The sequence below is a fragment of the Protopterus annectens genome, chromosome 10.part0 (genome assembly GCF_019279795.1).
Source record: "Protopterus annectens isolate FY-2018-M chromosome 10.part0, PAN1.0, whole genome shotgun sequence".
NCBI classification, from domain to species: domain Eukaryota; kingdom Metazoa; phylum Chordata; order Ceratodontiformes; family Protopteridae; genus Protopterus; species Protopterus annectens.
The window spans coordinates 810,677,349-810,701,834 of record NC_056744.1 but is presented as its reverse complement, the minus strand read 5'-3'; positions in this window follow the sequence as shown (position 1 = coordinate 810,701,834).

Sequence of the window (24,486 nt, the reverse complement as noted above, 5' to 3'; positions counted from 1 at the left end):
ATCTTTATTTTAGCAGTTCTGACATTCTGGCAAACAATACATGACTGCACAGATCATGATCACAACTGTCTTTGAGCAAACAAAATAGTCCTGTACCTTACTACCAGATGGACAGGTTATTCAATCCAAGTGTTGCAAAATATTTCCTAGACAGAGTGGTAATATTTCTGGAACATAGACCAACCACCCTCTCTACCCACTACATTAATTTACTTTCATGATATACATGCATTCTCTGTGTTCATGGAACCCTGCATGCTTAAAACAAATTTGTTTCGTGGTTTAGTTTTTTATCGCATAGTCCGGCTAGGGCAGTACCAAGAGCTTGCTATAGTTGAATAACACTCTACTTAGCCTGATGAAAATAAAAATAAATAGTATTTTCTAATTTGTAAATCTAGGTAACATTCTAATTTCTACATCCATGAGAGTCCTGAAAAGCTTGTTGTTATTCACATTAACAACATTGAAACTGCAAAGTATCATGTGTGATGAAAGGTGCTTGCCCAAGCTCACAGTATAGCAGGATATGGATTCCTTCCCTTTGCCAGTTGTAGTGAATCTCAGAGTTGGCATATGTAATTAGCAGGGAATGTGGAGGCACAGCTCCCTCATATAGGGGGAGACCACCAGCAAAAAACTGTGTCATGGATGCTTTCACTGTATTCCTGACATTTTGCAATGCCTGTGTTGTGGTCTTGAAGTTGTTGGTGTTGATAATTTGAGCATTTGATTATCTGACACACACCCATACACGTGTGTGTGTGTGTGTGTGTGTGTGTGTGTGTGTGTGTGTGTGTGTGTGTGTGTGTGTGTGTGTGTGTGTGTATATATATATATATATATATATATATATATGTATATATATATATATATATATATATATATATATATATATATATATATATATATATATATAGATATAGATATATTCTCTCTCACTTGCGCTTTCCCCTTTCTCTCTGTGTATATAAAGTTACTGAAATCAAACATCTTGAAGAAGAGTAGGTCATAAGATGGCTAATTGAACCTATGAACCAAGATGTTAATTTATCAATAGTGTGAAAAGCATCCTGGATAAAAAGCAAAGAGAGTTTAATAAAAGAAGACAGTGAACAAGAAGTTCATGGAGTGCTTACTTTCCTATGGATCTACTGAAAATAAAAAAGGTGCTCAGACTGATTTTATAGGTTCATAGGTTCATAGGTTCATACTAGGCTATCTGCCCTAGGGCATTTATAAGCCTAGCCAGAGTGTGTTTGGCTTTCGCCACCCATTTAAATGAATTTTGCTATGCCCTTTTTCGAGGTTAGTATACTGTGCCTCTGTCTAACAGTGACATAGAAGTGATACCCGGGGTAAACCTAAGATCTCCCATCCACTCATCAAGATTCCTCTTGAAGAGAGTCAATGAGGGACTCTGCCTAACCTGGACTGGGATTTTATTCCAGAGTGAAGGGAGCCTCTGGGTTATGAATCTGTCCCTCCAGCATGTCCTATTTATTTCAGTGCTGAGGTTCAAGTCTCTCGAGCGTAGCTCGATGGGATTTGGATTTTCTGAGGTGCAGCATGTCCATTAATTCCGGGTTGGACATGGCTTTATACGTCAGGCACAGTTCGCCTCTGAGCAGGTGGTATGCCACTGAGTAGAGCTGGAGTTTCTTTAACCGGGCAGCATATGGCATCTGTTTGAGCCCTTTGATCCTCTTGGTGAGGTACTTTTGGGGTCTTTCCAGTTGCTGCAGGTGTCTGGTAAGGTACATCCCAAAAGGGGCATTGTACTCAATTATGGGCCTGATGAGGGATGAGTAAAGAGGCACGATGACCTCCCCTGATCTAGATGTGAATCCCTTCATGATTAGGTGGGCTATATAAAATGTTTTTCTAACCACTTTGACCATGTGGTTTTCAAATGAGAGATTGCTATCAACTTGGGTCCCCAGGTCCCTAATTACTTCTTCCGTACTTAATGGATTACCACCTATGTGGTAATTTGTGGGCACTTTGTTTTTGCCAAAGGGGATGACTATACACATTTTGGCATTTAGCTTGAGGCCATGGCTCTGGCACCAGTTGTCTGTTTCTATGAGGCCCTTTTGTAGGATGCTTGTGTCGGCTGGAGAGTCGATTATGGTGCCTAGTTTGCAGTCATCTGCGAACTTGGTCAGCCACAGTCCTTCCGGGTTGGCCTGTACCTCCGAGAAATATATACCAAACAAGAGAGGTCCCAGGACTGAGCCTTGTGGACGCCACTTGTAACTGGTTTGGAGTCTGACATGGCTCCAGCAATTCTAACCTTGTGGGTTCTGTCCTTGAGCCAGTTTGCAACCCATCTAGTGACATAGAGGTTTATATTTAAGCTGGTGATCTTATCTATAATGCCCAAGTGGGGTATCGTATCGAAGGCTTTTGCGAGGTCCAGGTAGGCTGTGTGGACCACCTTCCCCTCGTCAATGGTTTTGGTGACTGTTTCAAAGAAATCAACCAGGTTTAAGAGGCAGGATCTGCCCTTAACAAAGCCGAACTGGGTAGGATCTATTGTCTGTAGGTCCCCAATATCTTTATTTATGAGGTCCATGATGATCCGTTCCATAGCTTTGCAGACCAAGCTAGTCAGGCTTATGGAGCAATAATTTCCAGGATCCATTGAGGCACCACCTTTGTGGAGAGGGACCACTGTTGCTGTACGCCACTCTTTGGGTACATATCCTGTAGTAAGGCTGAGATTGAACAATAGTTTTATGTTTGGGTTTAGGTCTTCTTAGAGTTCATGTAGGATGCAGCCCGGGACACCGTCTGGTCCCATTGATGCTGTGTTTTTTGCTTTGGAGAGGGCGGCTCTTACCTGAGCATCTGAGATGTCAGGGGGGCAGCACTCTGCTGGGATAGATATTTGCCCTTTTGGTGGGGGGGGGGAGTTTGCGCTGATCCTGTCAGCTAGGATGTTGGCAATGTCTGTGGGTTCGGTGTATTTTTTGTCATTTTGGACTAATTCTGAGCATATCTGGGAATTCCCACACTGGTTCCTAACATAACTGAAGAAACCCTTGTGATTATCCATAGTGTCCTGTGCAATTTTTCTCTCGAAGCTGGCCTTAGACGATTTTATGAGTGCCCGTAGTTTTTTGCTAATACTGATCAGAGATGCCTTCCCTTTTTGGGATTTTGCTCTATCATGTAGTAGCTTCCTCCTTCTATTGTATAGTTTGTTTATGGCTGGGGTCCACCAGACAGGACGCCTGCCTTTGGAGGATTGGGTCTTGGTTTTATTTGGGATTGCATGATCCATGCATTCCTGAAGGTGTTCATAGAATGCGTTTATAAAGGGTTCTGCGGTCTGGGCCGTGTTTTCCACAGGAGGATTCCACCTCGGTTTTGAGGAGTGTGAAATTTGCTTTAGAGAAGTTTTTCAATGTGGTTTTCTGGGCAGGGGTTGGGGACGGGATGTGAATATCCAGTGAGATTAGTTTATGGTCTGATCTTACCAGTGAGGGATACACTTCTGGTCTGGAGCATAGAGCCCCCATGTTGGTGTTGATCAGGTCCAGTATGTTTTCCCTTCTTGTGGGAGTGGTAACAAGTTGTTCCATAGCATTTGAGTTTATAAATTCTAGGAACCTTTGGGCTAGGGTGTTGGAGCTAGAGTAATGCTCCCAGTCTATGTTTGGGTAGTTGAAGTCGCCCAATATAATGGTGTTTGGCGAGACCTTCATATTTTCCAGTGTTCTCAGGAAGGCCAAGTGGGGTTCCTGGGTTTGGGAGGGTGGTCTGTAGCAGTCTATAAACTGGAAGGCAGTTTTACCCACTGTTAGTTGCACATGGATAGTCTCTGATGCTTCATGCTGTGCCACCTACCTGGAGGTGTGGGTATCTTTGATGAATATTGATACTCCCCCTCCTTTTGTGGTTCGGTCCAAGTTTTAAAGCATGGTATGAGGTATAACCTGGTAGTGCTGGGGTGCTCTCGGGAGCCTTGAACCAGGTTTCTGTTACTGCACAGATATCGATGTTCTCCATGCTAAGAAGAGTTTTGAGTGCGTGCATCTTGAGGTTTAGACTTCTGGCGTTGAGTAGCATTACTCTTAGTTTCTTATCCCTCATGATACCTATGGAGGTGGGTTTGTCTTTTGAGCCTTGCCTAAAAAAGGCACTATGGGGGTGGCAAGAGCCTTTGCCAATATCCGAAAGCCCAGGGGTGACAGGTGCAAGCCGTCCCTAGCGAATCATCGTGGCTTGTCGAGCATGTCATCCCAGGCTGACAGGCATTAGATCCCCTTTGAATGACACCAATACTTAGGTTCATAGGTTCATAGGTTCGTACTAGGCTATCTGCCCTGGGGCATTTATAAGCCTAGCCAGAGTGTGTGTGGTTTTCACCACCCCTTAGGATGAGAATACTATGCCCTTTTAGGGTTTAGTTTACTGTGCCTCTGTCTAGTAGTGACACAGAGATGACCCCCGGGGTAAACCTACGATCTCCCATCCACTCGTCAAGATTTCTCTTGAATAGAGTCAGTGAGGGGCTCTGCCTAACATGGATTGGGATTCTGTTCCAGAGTGTAGGGAGCCTCTGGGTTATGAATCTGTCCCTCCAGCACGTCCTATTTATTTCTGTGTTGAGGTTTAAGTCTCTTGCTCTCGTGGCTCTAGTGGATTTGGATTTACTGAGGTGGAGCATGTCCATTAATTCTGGATTGGACATGGCCTTGTGGCACAGATCACCTCTGAGTAGTCGGTATGCGACTGAATAGAGCTGGAGTTTTTTCAGTCGGGCAGCATATGACATATGTTTAAGTCCCTTTATTCTCTTGGTGAGGAACTTTTGGGGTCTTTCCAACTGCTGCAGGTGTCGGGTAAGATACATCCCAAATGGGGCATTGTACTCAATCATTGGCCTGATAAGAGAAGAGTACAGGGGCACAATGACCTCTTTTGATCTAGATGTGAAACCCTTCATGATAAGGTGGGCAATATAGAAGGTCTTCCTAACCACTTTGGCAATGTGAGTGTCAAATGAGAGGTTACTGTCAACCTGGGTCCCAAGATCCCTGATTACCTCTTCCGTACTTAATAGATTACCACCTATGTGGTAATTTGTGGGTACCTTGTTTTTCCCAAAGGGTATGACTATACATTTTTTGGCATTCAGCTTAAGGCCATGGCTCTGGCACCAGTTATCCATTTCTATGAGGCCTCTCTGAAGGATGTTTGTATCCGCTGGAGTATCAATTATGGCCCCCAGTTTGCAGTCATCTGCGAACTTTGTCAGCCACAATCCTCCTATGTTTGCCTGTAAAAATAAATGCCGAACAAGAGGGGTCCCAGGACTGAGCCTTGTGGGACACCGCTTGTGACTGGCTTAGAGTCTGACATAGCTCCAGCAACTCTGACCCTTTGGGTTCTGTCCTTGAGCCAGTTTGCAACCCATCTTGTGACATATGGGTTTACATTTAAGCTGGTGAGTTTGTCTATGATGCCCGAGTGGGGTATTGTGTCAAAGGCTTTTGCAAGGTCAAGGTAGGCTGTGTGAACTGCCTTACCCTCATCAATGGCCTTAGTGACTGTTTCAAAAAAGTCGATCAAGTTCAAAAGGCAGGATCTGCCTTTGACAAAGCCAAATTGGGTAGGATCCAATGTCTGTAGGTCCCCAATGTCTTTGTTTATGAGTTCCAAAATGATCCTCTCCATACCAGGCTCGTCAAGCTTATGGGGCAGTAATTTCCAGGGTCCGTAGAAGCACCGCCTTTGTGAAGTGGTACCACTGTCGCCGCTAAGATTAAACAGCCGCCTTATGTGTGGGTTTAGTTCCTCTTGGAGTTCATGTTGAACACAGCCCGGGACACCGTCCGGTCCCATTGATGCTGTGTTTTTAGCTTTAGAGAGGGCTCTCACCTGGGCATCTGAGATGTTAGGAGGCTACAATCTGCTGGGATAGTTATTTCTCCTTTTGGGGAGGAGAAATTTGCACTGAACCTGTCTGCCAGAATGTTGGCAATGTCAGTGGGTTCAGTGTATTTTGTGTCATTTTGGACTAACTCTGAGCATATCTGGGAGTTTCCACCCAGGTTTCTAACATAGCTAAAGAAGGCCTTGTGATTGTCTTTTGTGTCTTTTTTTTCTCTCAAAGTTGGCCTTGGATGATTTTATGAGTGATCGTAGTTTTTTGCTAGTACTGATCAGAGATGCCTTCCCTTTTAGGGATTTTGCTCTGTCATGTAGTAGCTTCCTCCTTCTGTTGTAGAGTTTGTTTATGGCTGGGGTCCACCAGACCGGGCACCTGCCTTTGGGGGAATGGGTCTTGGTTTTATTTGGGATTGCATGATCCATGCATTCTTGAAGGTGCCCATAGAAGGCATTTGCAAAGGATTCAGCAGTGTGGGTTGTGGTTTCCACTGAACCAGGGGCCTTGAAGGATACCACTTCAGTCTTAAGAAGTGTGAAGTTGGCTTTTGAGAAGTTCTTCACTGTGGTCTTTTGTGCAGGGGGTGGGGGCGGGATGTGGATTTCCAGTGAGATTAATTTATGGTCTGATCTCACCAAAGAGGGATATACTTCCAGTGTGGAGCATTTTGTCCCCATGTTTGTGATGATCAGGTCTAGTATATTGTCTCCTCTTGTGGGAATGGTGACCAGTTGTTCCATTGCATTTGAGTTTATGAATTCCAGGAACCTCTGGGCTAGGGTGTTGGGGCTTGAGTAATGTTCCCAGTCTATGTTTGGGTAGTTGAAGTCTCCCAATATGATGGTATTTGGAGAGACATTCATACTCTCCAGTGTCTTCAGGAAGGCTGTGTGGGGTTCCTGAGTTTGAGAGGGTGGTCTGTAGCATGCTACAAACTGTAAGGCTGTTTTGCCTATGGTTAGTTGCACCTCGATGGTCTCCAATGCTTCGTGCGTTGCCACTAACCTGGAAGTGTGGGTATCTTTGATGAATATGGATACTCCCCCTCCTTTTGTGGTTCGGTCCAAGTTCTGGGGCCGGAAGGCATGATATGAGGTAAAACCTGATAGTGCTGGGGTGCTCTCAGGAGCCTTGAACCAGGTTTCAGTCACTGCACAGACATCGATGTTCTCCATACTGAGGAGGGCTTCGAGGGTGTGCATCTTGAGGTTTAGACTTCTGGCATTGAGCAGCATTACCCTTAGTTTTTTTCCACTTGTGTTTTCTAGGGAGGTAGGTTTGTCCTTTGAACCTTGCCTAAAAAGGCACTGTGGGGGTGGCAAGGGCCTTGGCCAATATCTGGGAGCCCAGGAGTAACAGGTGCAAGCCATCCCTTGCAAAGCAGCGTGGCTTGTCAAGCATGTCATCCCAAGCAGACAGACATTGGATCCCCTTAGAATGACACCAGTAATTAAGCCAATTGTTAAAACTGATCATTTTGTCTTTGTACTGTGGCATCATTCTTGGTGAGGGCAAGATGCTGCTCAGGGTCAGGGTCATACCGGCCTGGGCTACATAATCAGAGAGCTCCTCTATGTCTCTTTTCATGTAGTCCAGGGAGGTACGTCTCAGGTCGTTCACACCGGCATGTACAATGACTGAGTCATATTTGTACTTGCTGTGGAGTGACCTGAGTGCTTGTATTATGTGGCGGATTCTAGCTCCCGACAGGCAGCTTACTGTGACCCTCTCTTTGTTCAGTCTGGTGAGCGGTACGTCAGTGTGTCTGACTATGGAGTCACCTATTACAAGTGTGTCTGGCATGTTGTTTGGCCTTAAGGGCTGTGACTGTATAGCACACTGACTTTGTGAACTATGTGTTGCATGTGCTATGTCTTGAGGTGGCGGTTGCTTGGGTGTCTGCTTTGGAGGCCTCTGTTGTTTTGGTAGATTTTTAATCAGCGCCTCCGAGTATGTTTTTGTGTGTTTATGTGTTTGGTTTGCAGTTGTGATAGTTCTATGTGAGACTGGGTTTGTGGTGTACGTGGTTACCTTCTCCTCCTGACTGGTCTGCCAGTACTGAATTGAGAGAGCTCAGCCTCCAGTTTGGCTATATAGTTGCATCTCTCGCATATATTTGTATTTGTTGGGAGGAGGAGAGGGTTGTCTGTGTACATGAGGCAGTTGTAACATTGCCTCAAGATTCCCAGATTCACCAGCTGAACAGGAGAGGACGCTAGCAACTGACCCTTGGACATGCTAGAAATAGTGACAAAGATTGCTGTGTGACTGAGTCAGAAAGGACCTATAGGGAAATGGGTACTCAAGGGAATTTGGGTGAATGAAGTACTTTCTTTTGTTTAAGAGTGCTTTACTTGTATAAAGAAATGCTTTAGGAGCAAGTGCTGAGCTTTTCAGATAGAGTATAGGCTGTATAGATTGCAAGTAGAACAGTTCTAAGGGAAAAATTGAGGATTAGACTTTACGGAGCCAGAAATAGTTTAAACTTGATTAACCGGCGCTGCCCAATGCTTCTCTATGGGCAAAACGCGCTCAAAAGCGGGCTTTATAGCAGGGGGTTGAAAAGAGCCAGGAATTGACCCAAAATGGCCAATAAACTACAAGTTGCTGGGCTGGAACCAATCCTCTAGGGACAAATAGGTTGCTCAGTGCTCCCCACTCCCACTACTGGTGAACAAAGAAGCTTCCTCTTATCCAACTAAGGGTATGGATAGCACAAGAATGAAGACAAAGCCCAGAGATCAGCAAAATCTGAAGACTGGACTATTCTAGTTCAGAAAAGCGGGAAAACAAGGATTTTTTTTTTCTTTTTCACAGAGAAGGGAGAAAAAGATACAGTAACAAACAGTAAATGCTATATAACGGCTAGTGCACTTTAGTGTGTTAGCCTAACAATTAAATTAAACAAAAACAACTTTTTAAAGTGATAACAGTATAAATTCAACACAAGAACAGTAAAAACAATATGCAGAGCTGTTTTTTAAGCGAAATGCAGTCGAGATGCAGTACTTTAAGCGAAAGCCAGAAAAAATACTTATAAATCCAGGAAAGTCACTCTTTCACTCTCTGCTGCTTGTAGAACTCTGCAGGACACCACGAGGAGCTGTGCTGAGTCTTTTACAAGTAAAAAGCGCGCAAAAGCGGGCTTTATAGCAGGGGGTTGAAAAGAGCCAGGAATTGACCCAAAATGGCCAATAAACTACAAGTTGCTGGGCTGGAACCAATCCTCTAGGGACAAATAGGTTGCTCAGTGCTCCCCACTGGTGAACAAAGAAGCTTCCTCTTATCCAAATAAGGGTATGGATAGCACAGGAACCAAGACAAAGCCCAGAGATCAGCAAAATCTGAAGACTGGACTATTCTAGTTCAGAAAAGCGGGAAAACAAGGATATTTATTTATTTATTTTTTTTCTTTTTTCACAGAGAAGGGAGAAAAAGAGAGTAACAAACAGTAAATGCTATAAAATGGCTAGCGCACTTTAGTGTGTTAGCCTAACAATTAAATTAAACAAAAAATAACTTTTTAAAGTGCTAACAGTATAAATTCAACACAAGAACAGTAAAAACAATATGCAGAGCTGTTTTTTAAGCGAAATGCAGTCGAGATGCAGTACTTTAAGCGAAAGCTGAAAAAATACTTATAAATCCAGGAAAGTCACTCTTTCACTCTCTGCTGCTTGTAGAACTCTGCAGGACACCACGAGGAGCTGTGCTGAGTCTATTACAAGTAAAAAAGCATGCAAAAGTGGGCTTTATAGCAGGGGGTTGAAAAGAGCCAGGAATTGACCCAAAATGGCCAATAAACTACAAGTTGCTGGGCTGGAACCAATCCTTCTTCTGCAATTAAAGCTGCATTGTAGCAGAATATATAGCTTCTACATTAAGGAAATTATATACTGACCCTTATAGAAGCACTGTGCTGCTTCAGCAGCCATCTCATTGTTCAGCGCTAGAAGTAACTTCACAGTCTCAAAGCAAAACTCAGTGGCAGCACTTGCTCCAGGACTCACCTTTCTCATTCTTTGCTTATAGCTGTAATGACTTTTCTACTTTTATTCTTTTTTTTAACATTCTATTCATAGCAACTGATCAAAAAGCTATGACAATTCAGATGATATAAATTACAATTGCAGATTACAAAATTAGGCCTACAAGATACAAAAACAGTGAATGCCTAATCATGCTAAGCAGACTGAAAATGAAACTTCAAACTACATATCAAACTAGCTACATAATAGAACCTCATAAAATCAATATTACAGTAAAATGGGAAGAAAACCTATAAAGGTATTACTCAGCCTGAAAAATATATAATATGTGAGGTTAGTATTACCCAAGCAGGGTTGTTCCAAGCTGAAGGAATATATGGACTGATGATCATTAATATTTGATGTCACCATAACCTATGGATACTCTGCTAGGGACCCATATCAGTAATTCCAACTTTAAGGGCTAACTTAGAACAAGAAATATGAAGTGGCAAAAAACTATTAATCCATGAGACAGTTGTAGTCTTCAGAGGAAGGATTGTTCATCATTCCCAGAATCTGAGAAGTATTTATTTATTTATTTATTTATTTATTTTTTAATTTATATATGTGCAAAATTTTTTGTCTGCTCCCCCTCTGGCCATCAAAGATTTCTCCTGGCTCTCAAATGACCTATCCTTTCCTCTTGGGTAAGAGCTTGATGGCCTATTTTTTTCCCTAGAGACTAGGTTTGACAGTATTACAAGTAGTGCTATAATCCATGAAGGATTTGTTTGTTTGTTTTTTTGGTTGTTTTTTTTTTTTTTTTTTCATTTGCCTTATGACCCTCACCAAATATTTCTGTAGGCTAATGCTGCACACATGGATTTGTGAGGGTTTCTGTACATGCTACTTCTGAAATGTAGGTAACATGCCACAATAGGATCTGACTGCAGGTAGTTCACCTACACTCTTGTGGGTAATTCCACTGCAGGAAGCCAAGGCTGCCTTCCTTCTCCAGGAAAAGTTTGCCAGCACTGACCACTGACTCCCATCATCATCCTGCATCCTCCACCAGTGCTGGTGCTACTAATCAAGCACAGACTGACCGGGCTATAATCAAGGCTTTATCCCACTGAATAACTGTATCAGGCTATAATCAAGGGTTTATCCCACTGAATAACTGGATCAGGCTATCTGCATCATTTTTAATGCAGTCTATGTTCTATAGTCTACACAAAAGCCAGACTAACCATATTTTAAATTAAAATTGTAATAATTAATGCATTAAAAGCAGAGTACATGCATTGATGAAGGGAAATTGTAATCATCCACTCTATATTAATCTATGTGTGTGAAAATACAATACAATTAGGGGAAAAAACTGAATAAGACGACATGCTAATAACAATAAAGAAATTAATGTATGCCTATTTTTCTAAGAGGAAATATAATGGGAAGTTATAAACAAAACAGCGCAAATAATAAAGTTGACCTATAAAAACTAAATAAGCTAAAACATACAGGGAGAAAAAAATAACTGCTCATAGATTACTGCTGATACATTTTTGTTATGTGGGAAATATTAATGAAACGACTAGACTGTAAATGAAAATCTGAAAGTAGACCAATGCAGATTCTATTCAGAATATGTAGCAGGAGAAAGTCGGCAGTCAATTAGTAAGAATGAATATAACTAAAGGATTAAATCTTGACTGTGGCAAATCTTTGAGTTGATCAGTGCCTTATATGACAGTATCATAAAAGAAATAATAATAAACCTTGCAAAGACAAATTGATGTAGAAATCAAAAAACAGCATGTGGTATACTTATTCACATGTAGTTCAGACAAATTTAGAAAGTCGTTCCAGGGCAATGTAATTATTGCCCTTGGTTGACATGAATGATAAAAACTTAATATATGAGAAAATCATGGAGTCTTATGAAAATTTAAACTGAAATAATACAAAATGACTTCAGAAGATATAATAGTACACCAACAGCATTGCTCTGATTTATAAAGAATTCTGAAGGAAGTCATGGAAAATGAACTACAAAAAATATATAAAGTTCATGTAGTTGAGAAAGACATTATAATGCTAGATTATTCCCTTGATATTGCCATATGATATTTGGGTTTTATAAATCTCCATAATAGGGTTCAACATAGAAAATAGATTACATAAAAACATCCAGCCATGTCATATATGAAAAACAAAAAAGGCAAAAGTTGTATTATGAAGGATTCTATATCATGGTCATTACTTTCATTATTTTATTTTTAATAACTGAAATCCTTTCAGCATTTAATGAAGTGCTTGTTGTCCTTTAAATGGACAATACAGCAGCCTTACTTTCCTTTAAATGGACTATGCAAAAGCCTTACATAATCATAACTTGTAATGGTCTTTCTTTTTTTTTTTCCAGGACACTTTTGATTTAGACAATTGTACCTGACACCGCCTGATAAACTGTAGATGCTTTGAGATTTCAACTGAAGAATTGTTTTGCAATTTTCATATAAATCTTGTATAAAACTAAGATAATCTTATATCTTAGTATTCCATGAATCAACAAAGCATCTATATATTAATAACAATGAGTGCTGAGATATAAGGACAGGAAACATTAAACGGCATATCTGTCTGAAAGTCAAAAACAAAAAGTAGAAGGCTAATCATCTAGCAACGTAGTTAACCTGAAAGACAGACAAATAAATAAATGGAAATAAATATGTAAGCTTTTGTTGGTATGTTTATATGTAATCTAGCTGCACTGGTCCACTGATCTGTGTATTTGTATATGTAAGTATCATTTTGGTTGTAAAGGAAGGAATAGCAGATTTGTTAATAATCAGAAAAGATGTCTCTCCTGCAACCCTGAAAACAATCAAAACTGAAAAAAAAAATCTGTTCTTTCTTTCTTTCTTTCTTTCCTTTCTTTCTTTCATTCTTTCTTTCTCAAAGGTGAGATATTGACATTTGTATAGAAGTAAACAACATTTAGAAACTAAATGCACACATTTAGCTAGTTCTAAATGTATTTTCACTTGTTCGGATCTGAGCTTAGAAGAGTTAAAGCTAAAGGTATCATGGTATCTTTTTTAGTTAACATTTGATTTGTGTTTTTCTTTGAGTAACTCAGTTCTGAATCAGTTACTGCCTTGCTCAACCAAGGAAAAAAGGCAGCTAGATTAATATAGATTTACTGTTATCTACTATTACATAGAGGAAGGAGTTTACAGGTTTGTGTGTATCTTTGTTTATAATCATATCATTTGTGTTTCTGTGTTTCTGCGTATGTCTATGTGTGTGCACACAATTAATATTTGTGTGTGTGTGTGTGTGTGTGTGTGTGTGTGTGTGTGTGTGTGTGTGTGTGTGTGTGCGCGCGCATGTACTTGTGTGTGCATGCATACGTGTGAATGCAGATATGAAATTGTGCTTGAGCACATAGGTGGTGGGGAGAGGTGTGAGAGAGGGAAACTTTATTTATTTATTTGACGTTTTAGGATTTGAGAGAGAAGAAGACTTGCACCACAATGTCTTTGGGCGAGAATAATGGAAAAAAGATTGGTAGAAGAGAATATGGTCATTGACAGAATGAATATTGCATAAAAGCTTCTGTCATTTTGCAACTGGTCTGAAATGCCAGAGTTCTGGATATAGTATTTAGGCACAATGAGCTCAGCAAACACTTTACTTCTTTAATCTATTTCATGATTTAATTAGTTGCATTCAGAATAATCTACAAGGATTTTCTTAAACAGCGATGTTGTTTTGCAGTTTCCAGTTAGGGCTGTACATCATGTGACTTTTAATTAGCTTTCTGAATTTGCTGCCTTAAGTATAAAGTTTTTTTAAGCGGATCATGGTTTAGTGAAGAGCTTCTTTTCAGCTGGTTGCTGTTTACTGGCAGAATACTGAGGCAGTCAGGAACTCTTAAGTACTGGAGTTTAGATTCTGTCTGTCTTTATGAAAAAAACATAAGAAGAAAAAGACAAGTAGGGACAGAATTTATTTACGGCAGCTGCTAAGGGATGCACAGTGTAAATATATTGTAAAGCTTATGACCAGTATATAATTACAAGGTTGAAACCTCTACGAAATCAGTAATGTGAATAGTAATTACTTCAGTGTTTACTTACTTAGAAGATGAACCATGACAATGTATTGTGAGAAGTGTATTTGTGAATTGTGCCTATAATGAAAAAATCAATGTCTTTTTATATCAATAGTGCAGTTAACAAAAATAGCAGATCTCTTTCCAGTTTTAAAAACAGCATATACAGCTTTGACTGAATGCTTCATATACTAACATTTCATAAGCATATTATGTATGTCAGTGGAAAGTATTCACTGGTTTTATTTGCTGAGACAATTGCAGTAGTTTTCACAAATATTGCATGTATTATTCATATATATATATATATATATATATATATATATATTTTTTTTTTCCATTCAACTTTCAACCAAAAATCATTGATGCCCATAACTTAGTCTGGACACACAAAAAGTTGCAATTAATTTCCTTTCAGTATTTGTTCATAAGGTAGCAAGATATATCAAAAACTGAATCTCTCAGTTTTAGCCTTTTGTTATTCTGCTTTTGGAATATTTCATAGAGATAGCTGATGGTATTATGTTCCCTATCTGTTGTCATCTCCATCTGATCAATTGAAAGATGCTGTTTTCTTATCCTCTCAAGAACGATTGCCATTATTTTGCTAAATCAGTGTCCCATCTTGTGAGCCTAGCGATTTTTATGCACATGCTATTTTATAAATTTGAAAAAAAAAACTATGCATATTCTAATGTTTAATTATTTATCAGAACATCATATGAGTTTTGATTCTCACCATGGTTTTATGTGAACCATGATCCCATAACTACCCTATTTATAGTTGCTGACATCCAACAGAACAAGCTCAACTCTGATTAGAACATAGGTGATTGATTGATTGATTGATTGATTGATTGATTGATTGATTGATTGATTGATGAGTGGTTGTTGAACCTGACCAAGGCATTTGAATCAGAGAGCCAGTCAAGCTTTCTTCAGTGACTTGCCTTGTGTGGTCTTTTTCATCTACTTTACATTTGTTCACTAGGAAAGTATCAATAACAAACTGATAAATGGAGTCAATGAACCTCTTGCCCTATTTCTATCTGCACAGGAGTCCCTCAGAATTATATTGCTGGCTCATTCATATTTACTGCTTTTGTGAACAATGTGGCCAGGAATTCCTTCTCTGTCAAATTACTGTATTATTTATTTATTTGTTTATTTGTTTATTTTGGCTGGAATTCCTATTCATTGAAGTCTGCCTTCTCATCTAATGAACCCATCTGCTCTTTATCTGAGGACTCAACTTAATCATGTTTAGTTCACTTAGTGAGGGCATGGGTTGAGCATCAGGAGTGCTGACATCATCCATGTGGGCCCCGTGTTTTTGGTAGCCCTATATCCCCTCCCTGCATGCCTTGCTCTTGAAGAGTTGGAGACCAATCATGCAGTGTAACTTTGATTATCAAATTATTATAACTACTGTATAGGAAAGATTTATTAAAATTGTTGAAGGTAATGGGATAAGGTATGTTGTATTAAAGGAAAGGATAGCAGAGAAATGGCATTTATCACAAAAAATGTAATGCATGGGATTAAAAGAAATGAACAGATAGAAGAGTGATAGCATGTGGTATTAAGAAAGTTTACAATAATGTTAATGATGGTCAGTTTTGGAAAGTTCTTGAGAACTATGGAATTCCAAGTGGTATATTGGAATTCATGGGTAAGGCTTTTAGTTAATGGATGGATAGGAGAGAAGATTAAAACAGGGAAGGGAGTCAAACTGTAATGTTCTATGAAATCCACATAATTTTGTTTTACTTTAAATGCAGACAAAATACTATATGCACAATTATTTATTTTACCTGTTTTTTACCATGTAGATGATGTAGGATAGTGACTCCTGAAGGGCACTTTAGAAAGCGTAGAGTTGGAATTAATTGAAGAAAAAATAAAGGATTTGGGGATGTGGTTAAAACAGGTGGTGTGTTTTTTTTATGCTGAAAGAGATTAGAGTGCTGGGTATTTGGTGGGAAAGAAGTTATAAGAAAATAACTGAATAAGATAATTAAAGAAACTAAAGACATGGTATACATATGGAATATATACAATTTTTCTTTTGCAAAAAAGAAAAAGTACATCTAATTCAGTCAATAGCTACAGGAAAATTTAGTTATATAAGAAGTATTCCTTGTTACCCAATGCATTAGAGAAGAAAATAACTGGCATGATATGCTTTACCATTCAGGGGGCAAAGTTTAATCCTATTAAGAGACTAATTATCTACAACAAAATAAAAAAAGAAACCGTTATGTTTCTTTACTACTGTGGTTTATTTAAGAAAAAAATCATTAGGTATGCAGAAGAACAAAGTGATCAAGGAGCAGCAATGCGATGTTAAAATCTAAAATAAATAAAATTGTAAAAGAAAAATAAAATTATTGAGTGAGTGCAATCAGAAGTGAAGAAAATTAAAATGTGTAGGACAAGAAATGAAAGAGTATTGCAAACTACTAATGGAATGGAATATCAGTATTCCTTTAAAATGTCACAAAGAACCTGTTATAATAATATTGCAAATAGTTTTTTTGCAATAAATCCATGAAATTATTTAAGTGATAAGGTGGCAGACTATCATAAATAAAAAAAAAACATTTAAAGATATAATGCAATATGAGAATTTCTGTTGAAGTTTATCCTAAATAATTTGCCATTGAAAACCATAATGAAATACAAAGAATATAATGAGAGAAAGTGTATACTATGAAGGGAGAAGAAACAATAAAACATGGCTTTAGAATGTATTTGAAATAAAGAACTTATAAACTTATAAAGAAAGCAAAGGCAGTGCATTCTTTTTATGTGAAAATAACTAAGAAAGTTGTACACACAACTGATAAAAAAGTATATGCACTTGGAAGGTGTGATTAGCCAGATGTAATGAAATGTTCTATAACAAAAATTGGATGAGTATGGAATTAAAAGAGAAAATCGAGATGTGTTTATGGACAAAAAAGTTGGGAGGAAATATAGTTGGCATAACAAAAAAAATTTAGTTTGTAAAAAGTTGAGTGTTCTTAGATATCTTTTATTTCATTAGCTGCTGATGTCAATGAGAATATCTGATTTAGTATATTTATTTATGATTTTAATAAAGCAATCTGAACCTTTTTGTTATGTGCTGTGGGATATTTTATATCCAAGTAAAACACAGGGCACTGCTCTGATACAATGAAGGCTGTCTTTAGCGCTCCAGGACCTGAACGGTCCAAAAAATCAAAAATCCAAAGGTAGTCCGATAAAAACAATTTTAATGGAAAAGCATGCCACAAATGGCTATTAAAACATAAAAATAAAATGAAGTGTGTACAATACATAAAAGTTCACTGATTAAGCGCTTTCATCTTCATCTGGAGACTTCTTCAGAATCAGTTTTTTATCGGACTACCTTTGGATTTTTGATTTTTTGGACTATTCAGGTCCTGGAGCGCTAAAGACAGCCTTCATTGTATCGGAGCAGTGCCCTGTGTTTTACTTGGTTTTATTGCCTTGTTTTTGGTTACCAGTAGAGCTATTTTATATCCACCTAAGCTATCACCATCTGATGCAGACTGGACCTTGATCTAACACATCATCTGAAGGAGAGTATACTCAGGACAGCAGCACCTCCTTTATACTGCAGTTGCCACTATGTGATTGGTAGGTTCCAAAATAGCAAAATTATTGCCAGCAGGGATATGGGCTTTGTGATCCTAAGACACTGGTGATAGCTTTCATATGTGTATGCATGTTTGTACATAGAAGCAAGGGGGGGATATAGGATCCCATACAGTGACATAGGTGTTCACATTAGCCAGCAGGGGTGAGATTAAGGCCAAAGATACAATCCTCATAATGGCTGCATGCATAACAGTTCATGTGGCTGACTGTCTCCTAGGTGGAGTGAATGGGCAGATGTGCAACAGAAAAGCTAATGGTTAACAGGCAATCATGGAGAAAAAGCACTCAAAAAGAAAAAAAATGTGAAATGTGTATATTTGTTTATCTTATATTTTATTGTAAGCAGGACGGATTCTATCTCAGATTGTATGTTATGACTGGGTTCCAGACACAGGCGGATAGGGAACTGATTTCTTGAATAAGGCCACATGATCCTCTATCCTTTTCATTCCCCTCTTTTACCACTGTTGTTTTATAATCTAGAGGCACTAGAACAGAGAATCTTCATACAGTTGTCAAACAGTGTGGATTAACAGTATGGTTACAGTTGTGAATAAAGATAATTTAGAATCTGGATAGATCCCCGAGAGCTGAACAAAATGTTTCTCAGAAGGAAAGTATTATCCATTCCTGATTGCTGAAGAGGTTGTACCAGCAGTTCCCAATGAGAAATACTTTTCTGTACTATCAGATAACCAGGTTTTCTTTCAACTAGCTTGGATAAACTAGTTCAGAGATGAATATAGTCAATATACCATTGGGAAGGTATAGATTTCTGAAGCTACCCCATAATACTCAGCTGCACTCAGGATATTCCAGATAGTTGTGTCTAGCATTATAGAATGTCTGGGTAGTGTTGTTTAGGCTCCTGATAACAAAGGGGAATGATAGAAGCACAGTTCCAGACCCCAAACCTAAAACAGGCCCTGTTGCTATCAAATGACCCTTTGCAATTTTAATATGAAGGTTTTACATGCCAAATAAAATTGTCCCTCATAAACTTCAGATCCAGACCCAAGAGGATGATTCTCTTTCATTGCTGCAGTTAATATAATGTATGAGCTACTGGCATGGGTGAGTCTAAGCAGAGGCATGAAGTGGGACCAGTCAAGCTGCTGAACAGACTGAGATGGTACAGTCTGAAACTGTACAGGAAAAACTGCCAAATTTGTGTGACTTACATGAAAAATATCAGTCATATTCTTAGGTCTGAAGGTCTGAAATTTGTGATGAGAAGGTAGAGCCACTATATTATGACAAAGCTGGACAACGCGTTATCTCATGAGACTTTTAGGAATGGTACAGTATTTATCCATCTTCTTTCCTAGTAAGGCAACGTTTACCCGTCCACTAAGAAAGCATCAAAAGCATGGCATAACAATGGATTTTTCAATAGAACAGGCAAAACGACTTGAGCTACTAAAAAGCTTGTTTGAAATAATAGTTTGATATGCTTCAAGTAGTTTATAGGAAATAGATGTGCAGCAGTATGATTTAGGAGAAGTGCTGGTGCAAGAAAACGGATCAGGGGCATATTGTTTGGGAGCACTTATAGATGCATAAACTAGATATGCTCAGACAGAGAAAGAAATGTTAGCTATTGCCTATACATGTGAGCATACATATGGCAAATCAGTAGCAGTGAAGACAGCTCATACACCACTGCAGATCATATTCAGGAGACAATTCTACTAGATAGCAGTGGGTGTTGATGAATCTGCAAAGTATGACTTGATATTTCTGTATGGACCTAACAAGGAGATACCTATATCCAATTGTCTTAAGGAACAAAAAAAGGAAACTTTCAGGAGGACGATAACTCTTCTGTTATACTTTTACTTCATAATTTGCTGGAGCCTAAAATGTGTACTCTAGAAAAGGGTCCACTTCTTAATTTCGAAAGATCACAATCTTGAGATTCATAATATCGAACCCAGAATCTTGAGGTTGTGAAATCTCGTAATTAAGAAATAAAAAAAAAAAAAAACATGACAACTGCTAAAACCATGCCCTCCCCTGCACCCCCCACACCCCCTGCAACTTAAATATACTAACTCCGAGATCACAGTACAGTGAACAGAACGGTAATGTTCCTGTTCCGCACTGTATAGTGATCTACATTACCATTCTCTTCACTATACAACAGTCTTGGAGTTAGTATATTTAGGTTGAAGAGGGTGTGGTAGATGCAGTGGGGGTTGCCTCCATGCAAAAATATGATTTTAGCAGTTGTCAATTTTTTTTTTAATTTCTTAATTTCGAGATTTCACAACCTTGTGATTCTGGGTTCGATATTATGAATCTTGAGATTGTGATCTTTTGAAATTAAGAAGTGGACTCCTAGAAAAATATATAACTACTCATGAAAACTACAAAGAAAGGCTAGGCAGCATTGACAACAACAGTGTGTCCAGATATTGTCAGTGTTATGATAAGATCATTTTTATTTAATGTCTTATGTTTAAGCCTGGTAAAATGATTATACTTAATCAATTTAGAAAAAGCATGCCAGAAAAAAAATCCAAAAAATACATTTGAGTATAGTCAAATGTAAAGAGAGAGCCTGAAATGTTTTCTATTTGCAAAGATATCAGAGCAGAAACAGAAACTAGTGCAGAAAGGCCAAATGTGCACATACCTCTCAACCTTCAGGTACCAAAAATCATAGCACTGGTCTTTAAAAATCATAACAGAGGGTTAGAAAGAGGAGCAATTTCTGATTTTTCAGTGTTGAAGGTATTTTATGCACTAGACACTATATAGTTAGAGCTAATGAATCTGTCTATAAGCTTAGTTTATGCATTTAGTAAACTATGTATTTATAAGCAAGTCCAATGTTATGAGTAACATCAAAAATCTAGGAGGACCAAGGCTAAATTCATCATCAGTGTCAACCCCCAGTTTTCATTTTCTACATAGGTTCAGGGTCTCGTGTCAACTGCCTCCATCTTTCTCTCTGCAATGCCACTCTCCTTCCTAGTAAAGGCAGAGCAGTTGAGGAAACTACAGGTGATTGAGATGAAGTGCCTGAGATGGGTGGTAGGATGCACATTGTGGGACAGATGAAGAAATGAGGGCATCAGAGCAGTAGACAAAATAGCTCCAACTGCAGAAAAGGTCCAAGAGAACAGATTATAGTGGTTTGGGCACATATGCAGGAAAGCAACAGGCAATCTGGTAAAGAAGATGTAAGACTAACAAGAGGAAATAAGAACAACCAGCAAAGAGATGGTTGGATTGTGTGAGTGAAGCACAGCAACAGTTAGGCATGGCTGTCTAAGAAAGTAAGAGTGTACTATTAAATCAAGAAAGATGGTGACAGTTAATGTGACACCTGCACTACATGGAGAAAATAGTTACAAGGGAGTTGACAATCATGATGATGATGATGATGATGATGATGGTGATGGTGGTGGGATTTGTAGAATGAGCATCTGCCTTAGTAATGAGTATAAGCACCATGTCAAGAAATGAAAAACAGGGCTAAAAGGAAGGTACAGGACAGCTGCTGGTGGGAAGAGAGTAGCATGCTAGAGTTGCCTGTGACTATTACCATGATACACATAAAGCTGTTACTGATCAGCTTCATGCCTTAAGTATGCATGCTGAGTGTTCAGTAAAGTGTCGGACTTTGTGCTCTATGCAGAGAAGATAAGCATGTTGTGGAGCTATTGCTGCATGCCTGGAGTTGCATCTAATTTCATTATAAAGCACTGCATTATGTTCACAGCCTGAATGTCAAACATGGCAATTACAAATGACAGTGTAAGTGTCATACGTGAGCATTATCTCAGGCTACCATGGCAATACCTGTTGTAGTACTGCCAGTCCTTGTGTCTAAATGATGTTGTTGCTGCTGCAGACACTAAGATCTTTACCACAGTAGTAATGTCTATATGCAGGAACTTTTCATGGCAAGGCAGTAAAAATCATCTATGAAGCCTGGTCCATCCCTGCATTGTGGATGAAGCTACATGCTGTCATTGTGCCAGGGCAACAACAATGTGTAAGCAAGGCAGATGATGTCAATGTATAGCAACGCAAATCATGTGCTGTAATGCCACATGTCAGGGATTGTCTTATTTCAGCATATTGTGTGAGTTCTGCCAATTACATATGTAGGTTGTGGTATACCCATGTACTAGTATTTTTAACAAGTGACAGGACAAATTGTAGCTACAGCAATAATAGTAGATCATGATGCAGATTTCATCTCGTGAATGTTGAAGTGATTGAAGATGCCAGGTTTGTAGCGATCTACAGACAACAGGACCTTTTGTGGCCTTAACACATGATGCACACAGCGATGTAATCACAGTAGCTGTTGTTATATACATTGCTGCTGGGAGTGTTCTGACACATTACATCCAGATTCTGAGGATCAGTTTTGGTTCATAGGTATATATATCTGTGTCTCTGCAGTGCATTGATTGTAATGTGAAAAAAACTACTACATGATTACTAAATGCTGATTATTCAGCGGAGATGACAAATACCATCACTGTTAACTAGTCCGGTTCAATAGCTGTGTAGGCACAATGCAGCTGCACGTGTCAGGGTGAGTATGCATTATGAGATGCTGTTTTGGAACTGGTGTTACAGCATGCAGTCAGGCTCTGCAGATATGAACCGCTTCTTTAATATCATCATTTGACACTCCTACCTCTCTCTCAGCTGTTTACACAAGGTCATTTGAACTTTCTGCAATATGATTTTTGGTAGTCCCACACATCATATAATCCTTCTAAGAACTCACTGCTACAATATGCATTATTTTAACTCCTAGTTGTCATTATTTCAAGTACAATACCATCATTTTTCACGGTTCACCCTCCCCCAACCCACAGAAGATTTGCATCATTATTTCTGCCTTGTCTTCCATGTTAAAAATGCTTCCCTTCTTCTGTGGGACATCTCATCCCTTTCCCTTCACTACATTACCCCATGCTGTCATTTTTATACACATCCTTTTCTGTCAGGGTCCAGTTCAATTAATGTCCTTTTTATTCATAACACCACCGCAATAAGTTGTTTTGTTTTCATTAGTCTGTGTACATTCTTCATAGGTTAATAGGTTCATAGGTAGATACTAGGCTATCTGCCCTAGGGCATTTACAAGCCTAACCAGAGTGTGTTTGGCTTTCACCTCCCTTTTAGATTAGTTAACTGTGCCTCTGTATAGTAGGTCACAGAGGATAGCCTTTTAAGGTTAGTTTACTGTGCCTCTGTCTAGCAGGGACACAGAAGAGATCCCAGGGGTAAACTTACGATCTCCCATCCACTCATCAAGATTTCTCTTGAAGAGGGTCAGTGAGAGGTTCTGCCTAACATGAATTGGGATTCTGTTCCAGAGTGAGGGGAGCCTCTGGGATATGAATCTGTCCCTCCAGCATGTCCTGTTTATTGCTGTGCTGAGGTTTAAGTCCCTGGAGCGTGTACCTCTAAGGGATTTGGATTTCCTGAGGTGGAGCATGTCCATTAATTCTGGGTTAGACATGGCTTTGTACGTCAGGCATAGATCGCCTCTGAGTAGGCGGTAAGCAACTGAGTAGAGCTGGAGTTTCTTTAGTCAAACTGCATAGGGCATCTGTTTGAGGCCCGTGATCCTCTTGGTGAGGTACTTTTGGGGTCTCTCCAGTTGCTGCAGGTGTCGGGTAAGGTACATCCCAAATGGGGCATTGTATTCAATTATGGGCCTGATGAGTGATGAGTAGAGGGGCACAATGTCCTCTCTAGATCTAGATGTGATCCCTTTCGTGATAAGGTGGGCTATATAGAAGGTCTTTCTAACCACTTTGGCAACGTGATTGTCAAAGGAGACATTACTATCTACTTGGGTCCCCAAATCCCTAATTACTTCTTCCATACTTAATGGATTTCCTCCTATGTGGTAATTTGTGGGCACTTTGTTTTTCCCAAAGGGGATGACTATGCACTGTTTTGCATTTAGCTTGAGGCCGTGGCTCTGGCACCAGGTATCTGTCTCTGTGAGGCCCTTTTGGATAATGCTTGTGTCAGCCAGAGAGTCGATTATGGCTCCCAGTTTGCAGTCATCTGCGAACTTGGTCAGCCATAGTCCTCCCGTGTTAGCCTGTACCTCAGAGAAGTATATACCAAACAAGAGAGGTCCGAGGACTGAGCCTTGTGGGACACCACTTGTAACTGGTTTAGAGTCGGACATGGCACCTGCAATTCTGACCATGTGGGTTCTATCCCTGAGCCAGTTTGCAACCCATCTTGTGACGTAGGGGTTGATATTTAAGCTGGTAAGCTTATTTATGATGCCCGAGTGGGGTATTGTGTCGAAGGCTTTTGCGAGGTCCAGGTAGGCTGTGTGGACTACCTTCTCCTCATCTATGGACTTGGTAAGTTTTTCAAAGAAGTCAACTAGGTTTAAGAGGCAAGATCTGCCCTTAACAAAGCCGAATTGGGTAGGGTCCAGTGTCTGGAGGTTCCCAATGTCTTTGTTTATGAGTTCCATGATGATACGCTCCATAGCTTTGCAGACCAGACTAGTCAGGCTTATAGGGTGATAGTTCCTGGGGTCCATTGTGGCACCACCTTTGTGGAACGGGACCACAGTTGCTGTACGCCATTCTTTGGGTACATATCCTGTAGTAAGGCTGAGTTTGAACAGTGACTTTATGTGAGGGTTCAGTTCTTCTTGGAGCTCGTGTAAGATGCAGCCCGGGACACTATCCAGTCCCATTGATGCTGTGTTTTTTGCTTTGGAGAGGGCAGCCTTCACCTGTGCATCTGTGATGTCTGGGAGGCTACATTCTGTTGGGATAGACATTTGTTCTTTTGGGGGGAGGGGGGGGAGT